General features: G+C 39.8%; 1 long non-coding RNA gene across 3 annotated transcripts; it reads left to right on the top strand.

Annotated features, from left to right (window-relative positions):
• The first annotated feature begins 4139 nt into the window (after positions 1–4139).
• Positions 4140–21934, top strand: LOC145555016 (uncharacterized). Of its 3 annotated transcripts, none has more exons than XR_014091052.1 (4): positions 4140–11835; positions 15485–17710; positions 17818–17911; positions 18055–21934. It is a non-coding gene; the product is annotated as an uncharacterized LOC145555016 (long non-coding RNA). The 3 variants fall into 3 exon arrangements; XR_014091053.1 differs by having other exon boundaries at positions 15485–16803; positions 17457–17710; positions 17818–21934; XR_014091051.1 differs by having other exon boundaries at positions 17818–21934.
• Positions 21935–22174: the final 240 nt, after the last annotated feature.

The raw sequence follows: 22174 nt of genomic DNA on the forward strand, positions 1-22174 counted from the left end.
ATCAACTCAAGAAAGATGAATGCTTATTTATTCAGAAAGTGGCCCAATACTGCAGAGTAAAAAATGCCTGAACACAACAGAACTTGGAGGAGAATTTTGGCAATGAGCCTTTGGTTTTTGCAATGCAGGAAATTTGTTATAAAATACATATTGAGTTAATATGCTGAAACTAGAGAGGGATTAATCAGATTGATGCCCAGTAATTGTGATCTCCTAACTTTTTCAAATGACGGTTTTAGTTAGTTATTTTAGTTTCCACTTAAGAGATCTGGTGTAGAGTCAAAGTGCAAATTCTACTGTTGTGGTCATAGTGAACCTTTGTTCTGCTGCAGTCACTAATACCAAAGAAAAATCATAAGAACTGTTCCCCAAATTTGTTTTACTTGCTGTATGTCTATAGGTATCTCTATGTCTTGAGTTTGAAGGCTTCATTGGTATTGTCTCTAAACAATACATTTTTAGTCTCATTAATGTTTCCTACACAGTGAAAGCCTTCTCTTTTATTCTTTCTCATACCCCTTAATCATACATCTTACCTGACACTTTTCTCCTCCCATTTCAACCAGATTGTACACACTCCTTCACCGCTTATTCACACTCTCAGTTGATCGGTACTTTTGACCTTCAGTACTTATGGTCTTCTACCTTCTTTTCTTCTACCAGTCTGCTGTTGTCCCTCTCATTTACATAATTGTATTCTGTCTTGCTGCAAGCTGAAGCTTTTTTTCAGTTATAGTTCCACCTCTTAGTGCTGATCACAATGTCATCTGCAGACATCATAATCCAGATTCCTGTCTAACCGCATCTGTCAACCTGTACATCACAAAAACAAACAAGAGGAGGCCTAGATGCAGTTTCACCCTCAGCACACCTCAATGCTGTCTCACATTTATGTCCTGCACCACTCTGATGTACTTCTGTGTCACACCGGACCTTATCAAGCAATATGCTTTCTCTAAAATTACAGACACCCTTAAAGCAAAAACTTGTGTCTGTAGCACTCTTCTACTTTGGCATGAAACCATGCTGCTGCTCACAAATGTTCACTTCTGACATTAGCCTGGCTTCCACTACTTTTTCCTACAGCTTAATTGTAAGACTCATTAGCTTTATTCCTCTGTAATAAAGCTAATGAGTCTTCAGTCCATCTTCCTTGTTCTTGATAATTGGCACCAGAACACTTTTTTCTTCCAGTTCTTGGGCATCTTCTCACTCTTCCAGATGTTGTCCAAAAGGTCTACTGCCACCTCTCCTACGCACTTGTATTTAACCTACAGTACATGTTTTGGATTAAAAGTGTAAGTGTCACCACAGGTTGGAGGCCCGATTAAGTATTTTTTAATATCTAGTTACCAATACTTAAACAAGAAAGCAGGTATTTTGTTGGTTTGCTTCTAAAGGGAATCTGTTTGCATGTATGCACTGTTGTTTATTAGGTTGCTTGGACATGCTATGTATTTAAAAAGAACTAAGGAAAGTATTTTTCTTTTCTAAGTTGAGTTGTTTTGCATATTTTTGAGGCAAGAGAAAGCTTCAAGCACTGAACTCAAGTTGAATATCTTGAGATCAATAAAGTGGTATGGAGGACAGACAGAGCACTATTGTTAAATCTCCAACCAGAAGAAGACTCTGATATTATACATTGTAATATTTAATGACTCATTGTTGATCTGAATCAGACGCTTACTTTTAGCTTTGTCTTCTATTTTTTCCTACTATTCTCTGCAGCACATAACACAAAGTTCTGATTGTGAGGATGCAGATGAAATAAGGGAGTAAGAGTATTTGGGGGTAAGGGGTATGTGTAGAGTTAGAAATAAAAAATAAATGAAGCAGGGGTTTAGGGAGAGAAAAAAAAGCACACACAGCTAGAAAAGAGAATTGCCTTAAGACAATAAAGGTGAGGCAGGTAATAAGACTGAATAAAAAGCTAAATTAAAAGTGGTAAACATTACATAGCTTCACAGTCTTAAGGTTCTCAGATTCAATGGTGTTTTTTCTATTAGGGTTCAGCGTAAATGTATGTCTTTATATGTCCAGTGCTTTTTATAAATGTCATGAATTGTTAATTTGCAAGTGACACAAAGATATGCAAAGGGAAGATTTGTAGCAAGAAAACACACAAGAAAAGTTGAATTAATTTCAAACTTAATTTCAGTTGGAATAAAGAAAAAATTTGGCTCCATGCAGACTTTGTACAACCTTCATTACAGGGGTGGTGGCTGATGTCATGAAGTGAGCTAAAGACTAGGAGGCTCTTCCAACCTTAAACACTTGGAGCTCATCACTAAAGATAAATTGTCAGCAATTATTAAAATGCTTTACTGTAAAGCCAATTTTTTTTCATTGATTTTTAGGAAGACATAACTATTTACTTGGCATCTAAGTTATTTTTGACACTCCTTTTACATCATTGTATTATCTACTGATTCATGTCTTACTTTCAATCATAAAGAACTTTTTTTTGGCTAAATAAAATAAATAAAAATATTTAAAAATCTATTTCTGTTTCTATTTCTGTCAGTGGTATGAGTAATGCATCTCACACTTCAAAAAGGGCACCAAGTGGCCATGGGGGCAAAGAAAAATCAGGCTTGTGAAAACTCATTTATAACAACATATTTAAATGAAAATGTGTAAAATATATCAATAGATATAATCTATACAAATGAAAAATATTAATTTCCTCCAGTCCAAGACAATGCTTGGAGCAACTGTGAGGTTCCTCTAAGCTCCGCACAGGGTAAGCAAAATAATTTATTTTGCTGTTTTAGACAGAAAAAAGTAACAAAGCATCATTTTCATGCAGACATTCACTACTGAGGTAAAACTTATCTGTTTAAACAAATAAAAAACATCAGCTGTCCCGCACTCAACTGTCAACCAATGTTCGCTCTTCTCCCCATCCATGGAGCCTTTCAAAATAAAACATTTCCAAAATATTTCACATTTTCATAACTCCAATTTTCAGTCTTACACCAACGTGAAAATGTTCTGCAGACTTTGAGGATTTTCTAATAAGTTTGTCCTAGTTAGTTTTCCTTAGGAAAACAAAACCAGTCAGACCTTCTTGTGGTTTTTAGGGATTTGATCAAACAAGTACATGTAAAAACAGTACAATAATAAATCTTGTTCTAATAGCAGACCAAATAATGAGTCCTAGTTGTGTTCTAGGAGTCATTGTTTGAGTCCTGGTATGATAATGTTCATTAATTCATTGTACTTTGTTTCTTAATTTTATTCCCCATCTGTTGTCCAGCCTAAACTCCTGTTTTTACTCAGGGAGTCCTGTCATCTTGTGCGGTCTGACATTTTAACTCCCATGAGGCCGCCAGGAAGAAGAAGAATAAAAAAAAAACTTGTATTGAATTCAGTGAAGTTCTTCTGAAGACCCTCTGCCCTCTGCACTATGTCTGCAGAATATGGTTAATTAGCTCAACCTGCAGAAGCTGCTTCCCACCATCCTTGCTTTCGTCTTCATTTACTCTTTCCCTCTGAGCTTTCCTGTACACGCTGCAAGCGGTGGATTGGCGTGCTAATTTGTTTTTTGTTCTTTCGCTGCACTAACCTTGGAGGGACTAACATGACGTTATTAGAATCTCCTGCTCCTCCACTGCCACACATTAGATTCTGCTTGACATGGAAAGCACTTAAATTATTTGGATTTAATTTACCCCTCTCTCTCTTCAGCTTTCACCCCTCCAACTCCCCCACAACAACCCTGCCACCCTCACGCTTCTAATTAGATTTGGGGGGAAAATGAACTCTGATTAAAAAATACGGCCTCTCCAACTTGACACCCACACACTGTTTGCTGCACACAAACAGCCACAAACTCAAATACTCTCTGAGAGCTTGTTTTTTAAGATGGCAACGGGGGGCGATGCTGTTTGGTTCTCCTCTTCTTCCTCCTCTTGGCTTTCTTCATCAAGTCCCCTATTAGTGCAGATCAGATCAACATGTCAATCAGAATCCCTGCCTGCCTGCTTCGATCTGGCTTGGCGATTATGCGCTCTGTCCCACCATGCATTATTAAAGATTTTCTCATATCCTGAGAGGAAATTAAAATCTTTGTTGAAAAGTGGGTTATAAATATCTGTGTGCGTGTGTGTGTGTGTGTGTGTGTGTGTGTGTGCGTGCGTGTGTGTGTGTTTGTGTGTGTGCGTGTGTGTGTGTGTGTGTGTGTGTGTGTGGCTTATGAAATGTGTTTTAAGCCTTCAGTTTAGCAGCTTCACACCCACATCATGTTGGTAAAACTGGGGGTATCCAGTGCGACGAAAATGGAACTTGAAGATGAAATGTTACTGAAAGTTTTTAGCTCCAGCTGCTGTCAGATGAGGTTTGGAATACATCTGAAACTGTCTAATGAGAGTGGGGTTTGGATTCACAAATGTAAATGTTTTTGGTTTTGAGAATGGCAAAAATCTTTTGAAGTAAATCCATGGCATTTGATTCGGCTGGGAATCAGATGTCGCCTAAAAGTAATATTACAATAAGAGTTTAATTTATTGTGATTTCTGATGTGTATCGTAATATTAGGCCTGTCACCATAACAGACTTCTCTGTTAAGGTAGAAATATCACATAAGCCTGTGACCGGCTTATGTGATATTTCATGTTATTCTTCGTCTTTACAATAACCCTCAACCCTCCACAGCCCCTTTTCTCTTACCGTGGTTTTAACCTAGTTCTTCACCAGTCAGCCCAGGCCAGATTCTTCTTGTGTTTCCTCCTCATTTTTTCGAACCAAGTCATGGGTGATACAAGCCAGACCTAACTGGGTATTGCAGACAATTGATTTGATTGGCAGCAGACTTCATTTGTTGATTGGCCCATGGGTTACGTTAACATCTCAACCACCTTCTTCAAATGATGATGAGGCCTTATCGACCCATTGAGTTAGGGTTATTTTGTGCTTCAAAAAACAATCCGATAGGACCCTGGGAAAGACTAATGTGTTCAAGTTATGATAAAAGAAGTTAGCCTATTGGTGAAACTATTCAAGCCTGAAATAGCATCTCAATGCTAAAAATGTAGCACAGCACAGACATCCCTGGTGGTAACCCCAGCGCCCACAGTCTAAAGACATTTAATGAATGATCAGGGCTTCCTGAAACACTTGAATGGGTGTAAAAGCACTTGGCACCAATCTGACGGTTGAATAGCCTAAATATTTTAAAAGCAATAAAAATATCTTTGTTGTTGAGCTCACGTTTCCTTAATAAATAACCAGCAAAAAGGGTTTTTAATTGAAAATATTGTCTATTTTGACTATCATACAAGTAATTTTCATTCACATATGCATGTGAAATTATAAAAAACTGCAAACAAGAAAACACATCTAGATTTAGACAATACGTCATCTGCCTTAACAGCTATAAAAAAAAAAAAACCCTGCTTCCTGTTCTCAGGGAAAGAAACTCCCACGAAAGGCATTCCCTGTGGAACCAGTATACTTATTTTAGGTCTCCAAGTTCCAAGTGGCATCACTTAAAATCGACTGAAGTTTTAGCACCACGTACCGCATGCTTCAGCTGGATATTAGTCGTAGCTGGGCTTTGTATGCAAACCTAGAGATCCTGCTGAGCGATGATCATCATGGCAGATGTGCCAGTGCGACTCAGGATGTTGCAGGTTATATTAAGGCTTAGCTGACAAAACATTAGTGTCCCTGCAACACTGAGGAACAGAATTCATGAGGATTTAAAAAATATTCTCGAATCTGGATGTTCCCCACATTATTAACAGGTGATTGAAGTCAATTTAGCAACTGATTACCTTCATATTTCTTATTTCTATTCATCTGTAGTCTTTATAAACCCTGACAGAACTTTTTGTAGTTTGCAGATATCTGAAGACTTTTTGGACATTTTTGTTCACAGACACAGAAAGTTCTGACTCTTGTCAGTGTAAGAAGTGTAAGAGTGTAAGAAGTGTAAATGTAAGTGTAAGAAGATTTGATTCTGGTTAATGAACTTTAATTGGAACTGGTAGTGCTTTGTCCTCCATGGCTTCACTTCCCATTTTTCACCTGTTATAAAAAGCAGCCAAATTACAAATTATTGAGCTTCTTGAAGGTAGTGCAGACACTTGGCTGCTGTAGCTTTTGCAATAAAAGTGAGGGTCTTTTTGACCACCTAATCCTCTGTGTAGATATCAAGTTTGCTTGACTCATGTACTCTCCTGAGATTACCAGAAGTTGCTGATAAAACCCAAATTTCCGACCTATAAAACTGGCAAATTATAAATAACCTCCCCCCCCCAATCCTTTCAATGATGAATAATAGCTTATTTTGCCCCAAACCAGGTCAAGTTGTTAAGGATTAAGCTTGTGCCCATTGAGAGTCTCTGCCTGACAATTGTAATATTACACCTCAGACTTGTAAGTTTTATGCCATAAATGAAACTCTACACCACAAAATGGAAAAATTAATGGAAAAATGGTTAATTACTCAACCAAAGCTACTTCTTTGTATTAAACTAATAATGGTCATAATAAACTAATATTTAATTTAGTAAATGTAACCACACCCATTTGAGTCTTGAGCCGACCTTGACCCAATTTATTGAACAAAACCAAACCAAGATTGGCCTCAAGCCCTCCATCCCTGGTATTTACCCAGAATGCCCTGCGCTGTATTCCGCTTCCTCCTTTTGAAACATTCCGAGGTTCACTTGTATGCACATATTCATTCGAACTACATCAGAGTTAATTTTAACCTAACCGAGACCTGATTTTATTGGCAGACCAGAGTTTGCTTATTTTTGGTTCACATCAGAGTTAGATTGATTCATTCTTTCCCAAACAAACCAGATTTTCTAGGCAAACAGACTGGAGTTGGATTAAAGTGGACTAAACATGGCTGGTGTGAATGCACCCTAGTACACAAATTGCTCGGCAACCTGGAGTTGAAATCAAACCTGTTATGGAAATTTCATTATCAAGGAATGAGAATCTGTTTCAATAATAAGAAAGATTAATCTTTGTCTTTAAGTTTTTTTATTCGAAGGCAAAAGCGTTCGAAGACCCTTCTCACTGAGCGCAGTCAGTAGAAGAGCCCTGAGCAACACACATCACATCGTTATATAGTCACAGCAAGACAAAGACCCTCCCAAAGTCTGATGTTATCTCTACTGCCAGATGGCCACATAAACACCCTGACCCCCTCCTCATGAACTATCTCTCACCTCTTGGAGGAGATGATTTTATGGCAGGAAAGAGAACTGATAAGGATTTCAGGAGGAACTTCTAACACTTCTTTGTCAGTTCATGGGTTCAGCTCAAACAGGGTACAAACTACATTCCACACATCAGTCCTTTAAGACAATCATTAGATCAAGCATTTCACCCAAGATGTCTTCAGGTCTCTTCTGCTTTCACGGCTGCGGATACATCTAAACATTATCTGCAAACGTATTTAATGGACAAACACATCTTGCAGAAATACAAAAACAAAGCAGATATTATCAGTAAATAAATGGTAAAAAGTATCATCAGTTCCTTCAGGAATGAATTAAGACTATTACAAACCCATAACTTTCAGATTGCAAGATGACGAATCTCCCCACTGATTCAAAATCGGCCCATTAAATAATGATATGGTGAAATGCATTGTGTGTGGTTTCATTCGAAGATTTTAATCATTTTAAAAGCTGATAATAACCAGTCATTCATATATTAAAACCATAGACATCATCACCATTGTGCACAACACCCTAGATTTTTGACACTGACACAAGTCTCACAGTTATGAGCTGTTGCAGTGTCCTCTGCAGCGTCTCTCTTTATTATTATTATTATTATTTATCATTAGCAATCAGGCGTCTTAAACTTTCCCAGCGATGAGCAGTTATGCCTTAAATGTTGAGATGACACATTTTCACTGAAGACTGTCTTACACAATTGCAGATCCTGTCATTTCCATATTAATTACGCTTTCGTCATTAAAACATCACAGAGCTGTAAAATACAAATGGGGAAAAATACAAAAAGCTGCAATAATATGTACACGGGCAAAAATAAGAGAGAAGGGCTTTTTATTGAGTTATATTTAAGATTGTCTAATTTTTTTACATTTAATTCCACAGCCATAAAATTTGATACAAGGTTAGGAAAATATTTTTATGAGTTGAATCTTGAGTCTTGTTCCATGTAAAGTTTTTTTCCAGATCTATTATCGGTAAATTTGATGCCAAATATGATGGACAATGATTTATACTCTGTATCAGTCTTCATACACCATTTTTTAAGTTTCAACCACAAACATCAGTGTAGTTTTGTAATGTTGGAACCTGATTTTAATTTTTAGTTTAAAAAAGATGCCTGTTTGGAGGTACAAATGTTCCATTTGACTAGTAGCAAATGGAACATTGACCAACATATTGCATGTGTATTTGCTTGATCATATTTGACAAAATGAAACGATTATTTCTTGTTTCATAATTGGTGACTGCATTATGTTTTTCCTGGTATAAAGCAGTTTGAACCGCCTTGTTGCTGTACAAATAAACTTGACTTGATGTATAGAAACACTTTTTTTCTCCTTCTGTATTGTCTTTTAACTTGTGATAAGTGGACAGTCCTTCCTAGACCAGGACTCCACAGAGACGTCAACCACTTCGGACACTCTGCTGTGGTCAGCAAGGGGTGGGTCTCCTTGATGTCTCCTCTGGATGTCCTCATAGCTTCTTCAGTACCCTTTAAGATTATGTGGTTTTTCTTGATTTGCAACTTCATCCCTGTCAGTACGTGTTATATTTAGCTGCCTCTCCCACTCTTTACTTCCTGTGAAGCTCTTTGTTTAGAAGCACCCGTATATGGAGATACAGTACCTGCTTCACAGTTCCTCTGCAGAAATTCAGGGTTTGGTTGGTTTTAGCTCAACATCGAATCATGACATCATTACATTGTGTGGCTGCTTCCTTCATCACTGAACACACAGCCTTAATCAGCCTTGGTGCTGATCAATTTTATTTTGAATTCAAATTGCAACCCTTAAAGAATTCAAAGGGGAAAAAAAGTGTTAACGTCAGTTGCCTGGGATCAAAGTCAACCGGTTCATTCTTAGGGTAGGGCTGCCTGTAAATGTCAGCTCTAAATAAAAACTAGATGTCTGCTTCAAGAAATCCATCAGAATACGAGGGGACGTTCTTTCTTCCATTTGAAATGATGACCTGATCCTTTAACAACATTCACTCTCCAAAAAGTCAACTATGACCACAAAAATGTCAGCTTTCAACTTCAGAAGACCGGCTTCAAACCTTAAAGTTCTTTTGATTTCTAAAGGTCCTCTTTCTGCTGCCTTTTAATGTTTTCACCGGTGGTCATCTGCGCCTGTTTAAGATTTGCCACGTTTCTTCCTTCTCACACAAATCTCTCCTAAACTCTATTATTTGGGTTTTCCAGCACCATGTACGTCTTCGGAGGCTTTTCAGGTGTGCTTCTGAATGACGTGCTGGCCTACTACCCGCCGTCCTGCCAAGCCTTTTTGTCCCCAACTCTGTGTTTGGCGGCTGGGTCAGGAGTTCGCTGCCTCTGGGTGAAAAGCAGATGTCTCCCATGGGAGTCCAAACAGTACGATCACATTGTCCCGGCTTCTTTCTGCCCTGCACGACCTGGTAGGTCCACTCTGCTTACCGTTTCTATTTATCTACGTCTTCCCAAAACCATAAAACCCTGCTGTTTAAGATGAGTTTCACTCCCAGTAGGTTGATTGTGTCATGATAACTGTAATTATTTTTGAAAGCCTTTGATTTTCAAGTTTGTTTACATATTGTAATTATGAGAACAGAGGTCAACAATGCCCCAATCAGCTCGTTTTAAACTAATTAGGACAATCCTGAACCAGATGTAGCTAAAGCATTGCTTCTTTGTGTTTTACTTGCTCCATCGCATTGAAAGTTTAAATGAAAAGTATTTTTGAAAATATCATAAAATATAGCTCAGATCCAGAACAACTGAATTACAGTGATAAACAATATGATAAATGCCCATCCCAAAAACATACCAGTTGGATTTTCAGATTTAAAGTGTCCTGAGGTAAGTCGAACATCATTTGTGCAGAAGACATCATTTCTGCACAAGGAAGTAGCCAACAGTTGCATCAATTCTGTAAGGGAGTATGTGACTAGTGTCTTTTTGCCTACATTACAATAACAGGCACATGCATAACAGTGTGACAAGTTTTAGTTTTTAACAGTTTTATCGCAGGAGGTTTACTCTTCCTAAAAAGTGATACCTTAAAGGGCCGATAAGTGAAGAAATAACCATCCATAACCTGCTTTCTTGATTGACATTTCCATAAAAACCAACTGATCTTCCAGTCAGAAGGCTAATCAAAGTGATGTTCTACTGTGGTAAAACGTTACTATATGCTGACGACCCTGTGTTGCTCTTCTTGCAGACAGCACAGACAAACAGTGCATTCGCTTCTCAGACTGCGTGTTAGAATGGCCCTTAGCGGCTGGAGGAAATAGGAGACTTGAGGCAGAGAAACAGTGCAAATCCCGCTGGGTGTTTATTCACCAACATTTAACAGACAAACAGCCCTGCTTACAGCGGCCTAGGGTCTCAGCAGAAACATTCTAATCAATGTGGCCAACATGCAGCCTTTTATAGTAGCTGGCTGTTCCAATTCACAAACCCACCAAGAAACAGGGTAAAATAAAATACATACACACCAACAAAGTTTGACAAACTAACAAAATCCATCCATCCATCCATTTTCTTACACCCTTGTCCCTTAGTGGGGTCGGGAGGATTGCTGGTGCCCATCTCCAGCTAACATTTCGGGCAAGAGGCGGGGTCACCCTGGACAGGTCGCCAGTCAGTCGCAGAACTAAAAATCTTCAGAATAATATATATCAGCTATTATTCATCTTAAGCATCTCTAAAAACACATTTCTGTCAATAATATAAATCCAACATTAAATTTATAAAATGCATAGTTCTACTGCTCCCCCTCTTCCATCTGCTTTGGTCTCTTCTGGAACCTTTAAAAGGTGCTCAGGCCCCTGGGGAATCTTTTAGCCTGAACACCCTGCAGAGGAAGAGACAGAGGTAAGCCACACCCACACAAAGCCTTCAAACATTTCAGTGCATTTCAAACAATCACAATACTTATATTATCCCTTTGTTTGTTGTATTTTAACAGGTCGCCATCAGTTCCAGCTGAGATGCCACTGCATAAAACACACAATCAATAAAATACTTCAATCTGTTTCTATTAGTTTCATTTATCATTCAACATGCATTTCTTTTGTCATTTAACACACATTTTAAGTGTTGTACAGCCAAAGTAATGAAGACCTTCATTAAGTAATGAAGACCTTCATTACACTGCGCCAGCTGCACAGCAACACCCGGGGCTGCCATGGTGCGAGGACAGGAAGTGTATCTCTGCCTCGAGCAACTGCACCGTGGTCAGTTCACACAGGTTATTTGTTAAAAGTTTTAAAAACAGTACATCCTGCTGTACTTTCTGATAGTTGTGCTGGAAGAAATATGAGAAAATAATGGAAGTTAAAAATGCCTTATGTGTTCATGTGTGTTCGTGTTCAGCATTTCACTCATTCGTTCTACCAGTTTCTCTGGTTTTAATCTGAACAATTCTTTGTCTTTCTGTGTGCCTCTGTTGTTTTTCTCTCTCTGTGTATGCTTGGCTGTATCTGAATATGAAACCGTGAATGTTTCTGATTTTGTGTGTGTGTGTGTGTGTGTAGCTGACTGGAGCTGGCCCAGCAGCATGGCGGCGCTCTGTCTCTGTCTGCACCTCCATTCATGTTGTCTGAACATCAGCTCAGCTTGTGGAAGCACAGCACGCGAAGGAGGGGACATGTGTGTATTATTTTACAATACAGAGAATATTTCCTTTTCTGTCCAGCTGCAGCCTGTTTTACATCATTTGAGATTATATGGAGATTAGTGGTATTCCATTTTCTGGAAACACTGATTTAATACAAGAATGAATATTGTAATTTAGTCATGAATTATGCTTAAATGGAAAACATTTTAGTAAACAAACAAAAAATATTGAAAGCTGAAATCTGGCAAAATTATGACTGGCATTACGGAAATAAAAAAAATCTATTTAAATCAAATGAAATTATTACTTAACTCAAATAATATTGTTATGACATTGAAAGACACAGGACTATGAGGGGCCGTTTAGGACAAAATCTATGTTTCGTCTCTCACACAAGACTAAAGACTCATGCACGCGCACACAAAATATGAAAATTGCACGTATATACGAGTAAAATGTCACACGCATACAATTTTTCTCTCGCATGCATACACAAAATACTAAAATTGTCAATTGTCGTGAAACCTGGTATAAGCATGTGATATCTGTCCAGGTACACGCAGAAAACAGAATAAAGGCCTGAGAAATAACAGTAAACCTTGTATTTAATGATGATTATGGTTTGTAACAGGTTTAAAATAATAATACACATGCCAATGAAGGAATGTCTGTAATGTATAATCAAAAATATATGTTCTGTACATTTAATCAGCTGAATGTTATAATACATTATGGAAAATGAGGTTTATGGAAATTGAGGTTTGAACAACTTGATTGTTGTATAATAATCATTGATTATTAAAGATTAAAGATAATGAGTGGGGAAGAAACATACTGAAGTAAAATGTCGACAAAGTAAAACATTGATTATGTTTTGTAAGACAAAAATGACTTAGAAGGAGAAACAGTGAGGAATGAGTCATTCCTGAGCGGGGGCGAGGGCGCGGCAAAATCAGAAACAGATGGTCAACGGAAAATAAGGAAAGTACCGGGATGTGGTAATGAGGTAGGAATGAGTCATAAGAGAGTTGGGGAAGGTTGGGACTTTCCACAGACAGTGAGACGCAGTGGGAAGATTCTAAAGTAACGCAGCCCTGCCCTGTAGACCGCCCTGAGTTGAGAGGGCTTAAAACTGGAGCACAGGGGAGGAAAGGGGTTCTTCGTCCGCGGCGCAGAAGAGGAGCCAACAAGAGGAAGCAGGCTAAAGACCAGCAGAGGACTACACCCCGGGACCAAGGGAAGCTCAAAGACTTCACGCCGCCAAGAAGGGACGAGTTCCACCAGCCACCGACCCTGGTTCCAGATCCAACCAACTCCTCTGCCTCTACCCAACGCTCTCAACTCTGTCGCAGCCGACTTGGAGAAGAGACGGAGGTCATTTAATGACAAAGATTCTGCACGTTAGAAGGACAACGTACTGTTTTGCTCCGCTTCTCTTCAGAAAAGAGGACTTTGCTCCGGCTGAACAAGGACTCTGACCAAGGACATCTAAAGACTACAGCTGCTGAGACCAAGAACCATCGGGTATGAGTTGACCTGCTTCCCCCAAAGCCTCGCTCAGTGAACTTAGTGACACAGGTCAGGGTTTTGTATGTGTGAGGGTTGTCACGGAAGAGTGGGCATAATTTGGAGATCAGATTGCGCATGTGTTGGTACCATAGTGAAGTTAGCTTCAAGTTGGGTATTGGAGCTCCACACGGTGGCAAATTCATTCTGGAAGATGGTGCTGTGTCAGTTCAGAGAGTAAAATATAAAGCTTCAGCAAACACAAGGGAAATTATTTTTATTTAAACTGAAGTTAACTAACATAACATATACACTTATTGTAAATGTAAGTATCATCTGGTCTTTATCCGGCTCAAAAATTTTTTCAATCTAAGCTGAAGGGGACAAAATCCTTGACAGATTAAACAGCACCATGTGAAAAAACCAAGTGCACTTCATGACTAAACGGCAAGCAGAAAAACTTTGGTCTGGGATGTTTCTCGTGTTTTTGAGGACTGCATGCTCTGACCTTTGCATGACTTTGCTGTGAGAATCCAACTCGTGACAAATATCATGTCTTAAATGTTTTCCACTTATGATGAACCATAAAATCCTTATAAATGAGTTTATAACTTTGTCCAAATGGATGAGCATCAGTGACTGCCTATCTAAGGTTGCTGATGATGTCCTTTCAACTTGGCATTGTGTTAGCGCTACGGCTAACGGTAGTTATTGAGACACACTGTCTTGTATGAGGGGCCGTTTAGGACAAAAGCTATGTTTTGTCTCTCACACTACTAAAGACTCACGCGCGCACACACAAAATATGAAAATTGCACATAAATACTAGAAAAATGTCACATACGCATACACAAAATACTAAAATTGCACTCACACACACTACTAAAATGTCACGCATACAAATTTTCTCTCACACGCATGCACAAAATGCTAAAATTGTGCGCACACACTACTAAAATATCACACACGCATACAATTTTTCTCTCAAACGCATACACAAAGCACAAAAGTTGCGCAGACACACAACTACAATATCACACACACACTCTTACACACACACACAATCCTAAAATTGTGCATACACACTACTAAAATATCACACACGCATACAATTTCTTTCTTACACACACAAAATACTAAAATTGCGCATACACACTACTAAAATATCACACGCATAAAATTTTTCTCTCACACATACACAAAACACAAAAATTGCTCACATACACTACTAAAATATCACACACGCAAACATTTTTTTTCTCACACGCATACATAAAACCAAGATTGAACATATAAACTAATAAAATATAGACTCACTTTTTTGTATGTGAGAGACTCAGTTTTGTATGTGTGAGAGACATTTTTTGTATGTGTGAGACATTTTTTTTGTGTGTGAAAGGGACAACACATTTTTTGTATGTGTGAGAGACATTCAAGTTGGGTATTGGAGCTCCACCGAGCTCCACTGCCTATCTAAGGTAGGCAGTGCCTACCTTAGATAGGCAGTCACTGATGCTCATCCATTTGGACAAAGTTATAAACTCATTTATAAGGATTTTATGGTTCATCATAAGTGGAAAACATTTAAGACATGAGATTTGTCACAAGTTGGATTCTCCCAGCAAAGTCATGCAAAGAACAGAGCATGCAGTCCTCAAAAACACGAGATACATCCCAGACCAAAGTTTTTCTGCTTGCTGTTTAGTCATGAAGTGCACTTGGTTTTTTCACATGGTGCTGTTTAATCTGTCAAGGATTTTGTCCCCTTCAGCTTAGATTGAAAAAATTTTTGAGCCGGATAAAGACCAGATGATACTTACATTTACAATAAGTGTATATGTTATGTTTGTTATCTTCAGTTTAAATAAAAATAATTTCCCTTGTGTTTGCTGAAGCTTTATATTTTACTCTCTGAACTGACACAGCACCATCTTCCAGAATGAATTCTTCAATAAAAACTTCATCTCAGTATGAAATGCTCATATTGATTTAATTTTTCACTCTGCATGCTCCGTTTGACTTCTCATTCACCACGCCCATCACTCTTTATTCATTTTTCAGTGTGTCGCCGCGCGCTGTATTGATTTCTCCCGGTTTATTGTATTTACTTGAAAATGAAAAACTTGGAAGTGAACTAATATTGTTTCCTCATTCTCTCTCTGTTTTTGTGAGAAGTCGATGACAGACTCATCCAGGTGCAAGCGGCGGGAGGAGAAGGAGTGTTTTCAACTGGCCAACTGCAGGAGCTGCTCCCTGAACAACAACTCTCAATGGGAGGTGCAGCAGCAGGAGTGCCAGGTGCTGCCTGGTGAGGATACACACTCATCAAAACACTTTATTAATGATTAAAAATTCATGTAGTTTGTGTTTTAATGTAGAATCTTGGAAAAAACGAAGAAAAAAAACCCTCTTTCGACACTGAAATTTCCCCCCTTGAATCACCCTATTTATCATAAATTCTTAATGTATTTTTTTGCATTATTAAATCAGTTTATTTATAAAGCACCAATTCACAACAAAAATCATTACAGTTCAATCACACATACATTCCAGTTGATCCTTGTTGTCAAACAGTACAGTAGGCACTGGTTACTATTCAAAGTAGATTAAAAGTTTCTACTTCAGGAAAACCAGCAGATTGCTGATATTAGGGATGCATTCAATCCATCCCTAATATATCATATTATTGCTTGTTAAGATGGAAATAACATTTTTAGATTAAAGCCAACATTGAAAGTCCTTAAAAACCCTATAAATAAACTCACAACCTCAAACAAAGAAGAGTAAAATCAACAGTATCCAAATAAAATTCGCCTGTGAATTGATCTTAATATATTCAATTCTTAGAATATCTAGTACCGCCACTTACTGGTAGATTTTTTTGATGTGCTCAGTTAGCTTCTTGTTGGTCTGATAAATCAACATATTCTCACTCCCAACTCATCACATATTGACACTTGGGCGTCACATGTTGACGCCGAGGGTAACCCCTTCGCGTCAATATGTGACGAGAAGGTTCTCTCATTGAATGCTGTACCGCTCCCTAAGCGTCCGATAATGACGATCTAGGAACGAATAAGATGACGAGTCTATTCTATTTTTTTTCAAACCTTTATTTACAATTTATGTGCTAGTTTGAACAGGATATTAAGAATATTTACTACAAATATATGTCAGACGTATCGGTCAAAGGACTTTAATTCGGTATTTAAAAATAACTCAGAAAAATATAAAACCGGAAGGTTTTTGTTGTGGTTATAACTTGATTTAAAAGCCTTTTTTTTAAATTTACCAACTATTTTTGAGTATGATATAAATGATTTACACCAAATAAATTTAAGAAAAATTAAGATGTATTTTCTTTTGTGATTGCATGCAAACTGTTCTGTAAAAGTTTAATATTTTTTATTGAAATAATAAAAATAAGGACGGATCCCACAAAAACCCAAGAAGAAGAATAAGCTGACGTCATCCTATGCGACACTTACACTCCGGTGAGTAGAAATCTGCACCTGTCAAAATGTTTTTGTACTCTAAAACCAAAAATAACTCCAAAGTGTTACGTTATAACGTTATTGATGGTAGTTTTAGGACTTAATGGCAGCAGGGCTGTGAATGGTTGAAGACACGTTTGTAACATTTTTTTTGCCGGAGAATATATGGTGGAAGCTAGCTAAATTAGCCAATTAGGAGGCTAATTGTACCTGTACGCTGTACCTGTGCTTAGTACGTAGTGTTAAAGTCACATAATAGTATTCATAGTCATGCTTGTTGTTGCCACTTTGTAAAATTGGAGGGTTGCTAAAAACATCAGTGCCCCTAGGCTGTGATGATCTTTAAAGTTTTGTTTATGAACCCTGTCTGAATACACTGATTGCAGCTAGGTCATTTACTTGAATTAAAAACGAACTTGCATCAGTACAGGCACATTTCTTTCTTCCTGTCTGTTATTTATTGCTGTTGCAAGTCAGATGAAGAGAAGTAAAGAGCTGAGAACCTGATCTTTGAACAGACAGAGACCATAGGTCAGGAGCAGCCTGGGATGCTTACTGAGGAGCATCCAACGATGATACCAGAGAACCAGGAAGATACTGTAATGGTGCTTGATCTGGTTCCTGTTTCTCCTCCTGTTGTCCCATCTTCTCAGTCTTTTCAGAAGAAGAAAAGACCCAGAAGCACCTCTCCAGCTGCCTCTCCTCCCACTGTCTCCCCCCCAAAGATCAGCTTCATGTCACCTGCTGACCATGTCATCTCCTTAAGTCATGGTGGCCAATAAGAAGAGAAAGCTTAAGTTAAAATGTTATGGAAGGATCCCTTCAAGTGTCAAGTTTATACCCCAGATGTGCTTTCAGTTTCAGTGGATGGAAATTGCAAGTATTACCATTTAAAGAATGCAGCAAGGTATTGTAAAATGTGTACAATATAACAATTCTTTGCATACGTTAGTGATGTTAACTACTTTTGGACTATAACACCTCATTAAGTGTATTTCATTGCTTGTTTTTCAGATTGGAGGAACAGGCTATATTTCTGGACCTTTTCATAGCCAAGGATGAAAACATAGGAAAATTTGTGGACTGTATACACAAATCAACCAAAAATGTAAGACTGCAGATTGTAAATGTATAATAGTAAACTTTTAGTCTGCAAGTAAGGAACACTGACCAGGCATTGAATAACCTTGCTGGTACATACTGCATAAACATCTTTGACACAGTTGATGTTGTTTGTGCATGTCTGTGCAGACACAGATGGACACAAAGCTTGTGCCAAGGCTCATCGCAAGATCAGAAAGGAGAAAACATCTAAGCATTGGCTTTAGAAGATGTTGGTCACTTGAAGACTGATACAGACACAGAAGTTCTGTCTTTGGAAGAGATCCTGTCCGGTGACAGTATAAAACTAATATGTTTTATACTGTCATCATACTTGACAGATAATGTGACTAGATGCTCCAGGTGTTGACCTGAACTTACAAATGTATACTTTTACTGAGTTGATTTGTCCTTTTCATAAATGCATTTCAGACTCTGTCCCAAACAGCGGACATATCGTGCAACTGAGTCCGATGGATATCGGAGATGATATGTGGAAATGTTTATTATTAAATCTAAAGGTCATTATTATATTTATTCAGTTAAAAATGTTAACTATGAAAAAACATATTCACCTCCAAATCATAGTGCAGCAAATAGAGCGGCTGCTCCCGTCGTCTTTTTTCCACCGTTACGTCATTTATCTCTTAAAATAATTCCACAAACTATCACTATTGCTTCTACATTGTCATCCGTGTTTGGTCATTCTAAATTCCCGCTATGTTGGGGTTTTATTGGATTATCCTCTGGAATCAGGATGTTCGTGACTGGAATCGGTTCGTGTTGCTCCTGCCTGGGACACACGAACCGATCCAACCTGTTGGACTTTTATCAGCTCTGTGGTCACAGAGGTTTGGAGAATCGGCCGACAATTCTTAAATCTTTCCGTCTAAACCAGACTTAAGTCTCAAGTTCTACTCATCTCCTCTCGACCGCAGCCCAAGCGCTCCGACTCTGGTCGCTAAGGTAACGTTTACATATCCCTTCAAAATAAGATACAGATGCGCCACAAAAACAAACATTTTACTTTCGTGAAAACTTTAACTCACGATAATGACTAACGGGATCCCTGAGCTTGTTTCTCTGCAACGAGACGGTTCCATCTGGGATTGATGGGAGACAATGACACCTAAAGTGTTGCTTATATCCACAGCCTGCTTGGTCTCTACGTGGCGAAGCAGTTTGAAGCTTCATTGCCTCATTGGCAGCCGGTCACCGCACTTTACGCAGAGCGGGCTTGTAATGTGGGACTCACTTACCGGTCCGGGATAAAACCATTCTCCTGTCTCTTCTCTGGGCCTTTTCCCCTTCGCAAAGAAGGGGAAAAGGCCCAAAGACATCTGATCTGTTTCTTACTCATTTTGCTGCTGTGGCCTCAGTGTTGGCGCGCAAGTAACCGAGAAAATCGGGTTAAAGGATTTTCAAAATAAAAGATACTCCAGACTCAAATAATACATAAAACGGAAATATTTCACTATTTCTTGCGTGGCCCGGTACCAATTGGTCCATGGACCAGTACCGGTCCACAGACCGGGGGTTGGGGACCACTGAGCTAGATGACAATCAATGACAGGTAGGAACGTCGGACTCTCAGCTGTCGTCATAGTTTAGTGGTTAAAACACCGCGCTCTGAATTCAGCGACCGCTGGTACGAGTTTAGTTAGCAGCGCCATCGTCTGTTTCCCTTTTTTGGACTAGTTTATTTTATTGTCTACAAAAATAAATAATATAATTCACTTGGCAACATTTTGGAGGTAATATTGTTTAACAGGTTTGCCAGACAAACTTTAACTGTAAGAATACTACAAGATTACCAAGTTGCACAGCTTTGCTTCTGCAGCCCAGTGAAGTCTTAAAGTGCAAACGAAATAATGTGGCTTCCATTAAATGAGAAATTAATTAGTTTGCATGGTATTATAACTGTTTATTGATATATTTGCAGAGCATGTCAGTCAACATAAGACTGAAAAGACGTAAAATTATTGTCATTACTCTAATAATGCTTGGTGGTAGTACAAATTCTGTTTAGTACAGTCTCCTTTGAAGTGGGGTATATTTTAGTGAACTTTTAAAGTATTCTTCAATCATACCATTATGGTTTGAAGAGCTCTTAGAGAAAGGAGAGACATGTTTATTTATGTTTGTCGCGTTTTGATCAGGAAACGACAAAGCCACCTAATTTTTAAAAACAATGCGTTGAGGACCCTTTTTGGCTGTCACTAGTTAATCTTAATGCGGCTTGTTCTGTTTTTAATTTGATTTCCCTTCTGCAACAGCTTGCAAACTGTTTCCCAGTAGAGAACACACCTACAAATACTGTAGATATGGTTCATAATCTGTTGGTGGTATCTGACAGTAATGTAGGAACGTTTATTATTATAATTTTGGCTTCTCAGTTTGGACATCATAAGTTTCTTAGGATGGAAAGAAACTTTGGATCTGGTGTTCCCGGATCTGGTGAGTAGGAGGGCTCACCGCGGCGGCCCTCCTACTCACCGCGGCCTAGCCCTCGCGGCTCTTGTGTAGATTGATAAATCAATCAATCTACACAGCTCAGCTCTGTAAGAAATCTGCCCATTTGTTCTCTCTTGGTGAAAACCTCCTGACCCAATTCCTTAAGACTCCATATGCACCTTGCTTTTAACATAAGACCATGATGGAAACATTTATGGTGCACTTGCAAAGCGAGTCCAAGTTGTGCAACGACGGGGTTATCAAACCTACACATTTTCCTTCCTTTTCCATTAATTAGATTTCCTCTGTACAAACACAGAACAGTGGACAAGATGCCTCTCTTAGGAGCAATCGTTAATGACTTCTGTTTGTTTTCCTTCCATGAATGGGATTTGTTTTTGTGTTTTTTTCCCCTCCAAGGTGACGTCATGTGTCCATCATCAAAAGAAAGGTCATGGAATGGCGAGTCCAGGGGTGAAAAAACACCCCTGGACTCCAGAGTGGGGTCACCGGGATCCCACTCTGGAGCCAGGCCTGGAGATGGGGCACGATGGCGAGCGCCTGGTGGCCGGGCTTTTACCAACCGAGCCCGGCCGGGCTCAGCCCGAAGAGGAGACGTGGTTCCCCCTTCCAATGGGCTCACCACCTCTTGGAGGGGCCAAAGGAGTCGGGTGCATTGTGCTATGGGTGGCAGCCGAGGGAGGGGACCCTGGCGGTCTGATCCTCGGATGCAGAAGCTGGCTCTTGGGACGTGGAACGTCACCTCTCTGGTGGGGAAGAAACCTGAGCAAGTGTTCGAGGCTGAGAGGTTCCGGCTAGAAATAGTCGGCCTCACCTCGACACATGGCTCTGGTTCTGGAACCAGTCTCCTTGAGAGGGGCTGGACGTACTTCCACTCTGGAGTTGCCCACGGTGAGAGGTGCCGGACTGGAGTGGGCATACTTGTTGCCCCCCATCTGGGCGCCTGTACGTTGGGGTTCACCCCGGTGAACGAGAGGGTAGTGGGGGGACGGGTTCTGACTGTTGTTTGTGCTTACGGGCCAAACAGCAGTTCAGATTACCCACCCTTCTTGGAGTCCTTAGAGGGGGTACTGGAGAGTGCCCCTCCTGCGGACTCCCTTGTTCTACTGGGGGACTTCAACGCTCACGTGGGCAATGACAGTGAGATCTGGAGAGGCGTGGTTGGGAGGAACGGCCCCCCCCGATCTGAACTCGAGTGGGTTTTCTGTTCTTGGACTTCTGTGCTCGTCACGGATTGTCCATCACAAACGCCATGTTCAGGCATAAGTTTGTCCATATGTGCACTTGGCACCAGGACACCCTAGGCCGCAGTTCGATGATTGACTTTATTGTCTCATCGGATTTGCGGCCGTATGTCTTGGACACTCTGGTGAAGAGAGGTGCGGAGCTGTCCACTGACCACTAACTGGTGGTGAGTTGGCTCCGGTGGTGGGGGAGGAAGCTGGTCAGACCTGGCAGGCCCAAACGTGTGGTGAGGGTCTGCTGGGAACGTCTGGTGGAGTCCCCTGTGAGACGGAGCTTCAACTCTCATCTCCGGCAGAACTTCGAACACGTTCCGGGGAGGTGGGGACATTGAGTCTGAGTGGATCATGTTATGTACCTCCATTGCCGAAGCGGCCTATCTGAGCTGCGGCCGCAAGGTTATTGGTGCAACCCTCGAACCCGTTGGTGGACACCTTCGGTGAGGGAGGCTGTCAAGCTGAAGGAGTCCTATCGGGCCTTTTTGGCCTGTGGGACTCCAGAAGCAGCTGATGGGTACCGGCGGGCGAAACGGCATGCAGCTCGGGTTGTCGCT

The sequence above is a fragment of the Poecilia reticulata genome, chromosome 15 (genome assembly GCF_904066995.2).
Source record: "Poecilia reticulata chromosome 15, P_reticulata-male-v2, whole genome shotgun sequence".
NCBI classification, from domain to species: Eukaryota; Metazoa; Chordata; class Actinopteri; order Cyprinodontiformes; family Poeciliidae; genus Poecilia; species Poecilia reticulata.